Here is a 3,773-nt window from a genome sequence, read left to right on the forward strand (position 1 = left end):
GGGGGGGGGGTGTCTAGGCTCTCGACTATTGACAGAATTTGACATCACAACTGTCTGGACTGTCCTTTCAAGAATTGTTATCCGGGCAAAATAAAGAAAGATTTGAAAACCAATACGGAAATTATGACCAGAACATTCGCAGACAGATAGACAGATAATGATAACATGTATACATTCACAGCCAATGTAAGACTTACTCTACTGAGACAGACATGCAGTGTAGCAGAATATTATATAATATGTAAGGCTTTCTCTACTCTACTGAGAGAGACCTACAGCGCAACAGGATGTTATAATATGTAAGATTTTCTCTACTGAGACATAGGCTACATACAAGGTAGCAGAATGTTATCTATGTAAGACTTTCTCTACTCTATTGAGACCGACATACAGTGTAGCAGAATATCATGTAAGACTTTCTCTACTCTACTGAGACTGACCTAACAGACATACAGTGTAGCAGAATATTATATCTTTTTAATGTTAGATTTTATCAACTGAGACAGACATACATAGTAGCAGAACATTATATATGAAGTGTGCTGACAAAACGAGGTACATCTCGGATTTTAGTCATGTGACAATACAGTCGAACTGACATGACGGTCATCTGTATAATACGACCACCTGTACAAACGGCCACTTTCTATTTAACCTCCCTTGCGGTTTTTTTTTCTATATAATTTCACAGTGTAAAATGGGCACCTGTTCAACGCAGCCGCGGCCACCACATTTTATCACACAACCCCTATCACACCAAACAATTACACCTATCTCCGATGGCCACCTCTCTCATTCCCCGACATTTTGTTATAAATTATGTATTGGCTCCTGACGTTGTGGACGAGCCTTCATAATCCAATCATCTGTCGTAGTTGTAAGATAGTCCTCCAACCGATCATGTTGCGTAGGCCCCTCCCACTGTTGACCATCTCTCTCTCTTGCCCTTTTTAACTCCCAGTGGAGCACAGGCCATCAACAGCATTACTCTAGCGAAGCATGTCCTGAGCATTCTTTTCTATATCTGTTTCCATGATGTCCCCGCTTTTTCAATTTCGCTTGTACCACTCGCCTCCATGTCATCTTTGGGTTTCCCTTCTTACGTTTTCCTTGTTGGTTCCACAGCCTGTCTGATGATGCTTGTCGGGGTCCCCCCAGGGTGCGTTCAATCCATTTCCATTTCTTCACCTGTATGTCTTCCTTTACTGGCCTTTGGCTTGTTGTTTACCACAGTTGAGCATTAGTGACTCGACCGTACCACTTGATCCCCACTATCCTTCGTAGGCATCCATTTACGAAGCTCTGCAGTTTCCTTGTTGCTGATGCTGTGAGCCTCCATGTCTCTGAACCATACAGTAGAACAGTCTTCACGTTTGTTTTGAAGATCCTCAGCTTGGTGTTTAATCCCAGTTCCTTAGACATCCAAATATTCCTGAGAGTGATGAATGCTGTTCTTTCCTTTTGGATTCTGACCTTGATGTCTTCGTCTGTTCCCCCTGCCTTGTTGATGACACTTCCCAGGTAGGTGAAGGATTCAACATCCGCCAATGGTGCCCCTTGCAGTGTGATAGGAACGTCGGCTGCATTCATTCGTAGAACTTTCGTTTTATCCGTGTGAATATATTGCATGACATTTTAAAGCATTAAAATTAAATTGATTAATTGATTAAAGATATAAATTCCATGTTTGATTATATAACCTAGGTCTGACAAATCCTACAGTTTTAGTACTGTAGGCTACGTCCTGTTGTACGTAATCATCATGTCATCACCATTTGTTGTCCTGTCATACAGTTTTGTGTGACAATGAAACTATCATTATTAAAAAGTTGTATTGGACTGATCACCTTGTGTGAGCACGTTTGTGTTGATATTTGTCGTTATTTTGTTGATATCAGTTTTTTGTTGTTTGTTAGCTGTTTCGTTGTTATCAGTTGTATCACTGTAGACTGCCTTAAATACCAAGTAAAAGCAACTAAATTATGACGTTTGTGTTGATATTTGTCGTTATTTTGTTGCTATCAGTTGTTATTTGTTATCATTAGTTATTTATTGTTGTTATCAGTTATTGTTATCTCGACAAAGATAAATACCCTAAACTCAAATATTCAGCAAGATATTTTTAAACAAACAGGCTCCTAAACTATTACACCAACCCTCTTGTCTACCCATTTCTGACACGCGAACAAATTCCATTTGTAAAGTTCTGTGGAATAGCATTAATTTGTAGTTCACACAGACGGACAGATAGAGATGTGAAAGTCCACACAGACAGGAAGAGACGTCAGTGGTTTACACAGATTTATCGCTTTAGGCGTACGGGTTCACACACACACACACACACACACACACACACACACACACACACACACACACACACACACACACGCTCGCGCGCGCGCGCGTGCGCATGCAGACACACACTCACACACACACGTAAAATCACAAAATTCTCTCTCTATCTCTCTCTCTCTCTCTCTCTCTCTCTCCCACACACACACAATGAGACTACTACTACTACTACTACTACTACTACTACTACTACTACTACTACTACTACTACTACTACTACTATAATTACTATGACGAATACGACTACTATGACGAATACGACTACGATGAATATGACTACAACTACTACCTCTACCACTACCATTACAACTACCACTACCACCACCATGAGATTGCTTTTTGATTCTAAAATTTTATTAAACTTATCCGGTCCCGAGGACAATAACACTGAAATCGCCATAAATCATTGCAGTTCGCTGTGGCAGTTTCTTGTGAGAGTCGTATTTTGCTTAATATAATAATATTGTCTCTGATCTTGACGTGAGGGGAAAAAAAGCTAGATGGAATCTGTTCCAGTCCTCGTAACAGTAGTTTGCTTCTGATTTCCATGTCATAGTTTGCAAGGGGGCTCTTGTGGTCTAGAGGTTACGGTGTTTGCCTTTCATTCAATAGGTCCCGAGTGCGAAACCTGACAGCGAGGGGAAAATTTTCTTTTCAAATAGTTTTCTCATTTCTTGCTCTCTAACATTGTGCCGTCGTCTGCTTCCGACTCCACTTTTTAAATACAAAATTAATTCCTACCAAAATGAAAACGTTTAATGTGTCCTGCGCGTTCATATGGCCTTATGCAGTTGCAAGCGCCGTAAAACACTTATCAAAACAAAAACAAAACAATAGTTTAGAAGTGCCAACCCTCTGGAATCACCCTCAAAAGGACATTTTATACAGATCAATATGAGTTAGGAAAGAACGTAAAGTGGATGGTTAGCAGTGCGGGTGCTTTATTGTGGGTTCCAATCGTCCTTATATCTCTCTCTTCTTTCTTTTCTTCGTATGCTTGTCTATAGGTACACCTCTAATCTTCGGTACTTGTATGACTTTTAAGTTTTGCAAGGGCAATTAAACTCTTACTAAAATTAAAGGAAAGTAAAACGCTAAAGAAAGCTTTCCGTTTTTAATGTTATAGATTGATTCGATAGGACGGTCTTGCGACTCTGAAATAAATGGAATCTGAAGTTGTTTCGGGTGTGAAATTGCCTCAAATGTGGTGTTAAAATTGACAAGCTATGCGTCACAGTTTCAGGGGTCATTATTAATACACTGCACGCAAACTGTCGAGACAGCGGAGACAAGAATGGTGTCTGCTTTCTGGATTCGCACACCGTTTTTCGATGAGGTATTGATGGAGTAACGGGAATTTATTAAAATTTTTCTGGATCTATGTATCCTGCCCGGAGACGCACAGTCTATCAAGGAGGTTG

Source organism: Aplysia californica, unplaced genomic scaffold (genome assembly GCF_000002075.1).
Source record: "Aplysia californica isolate F4 #8 unplaced genomic scaffold, AplCal3.0 scaffold00452, whole genome shotgun sequence".
NCBI classification, from domain to species: Eukaryota; Metazoa; Mollusca; class Gastropoda; order Aplysiida; family Aplysiidae; genus Aplysia; species Aplysia californica.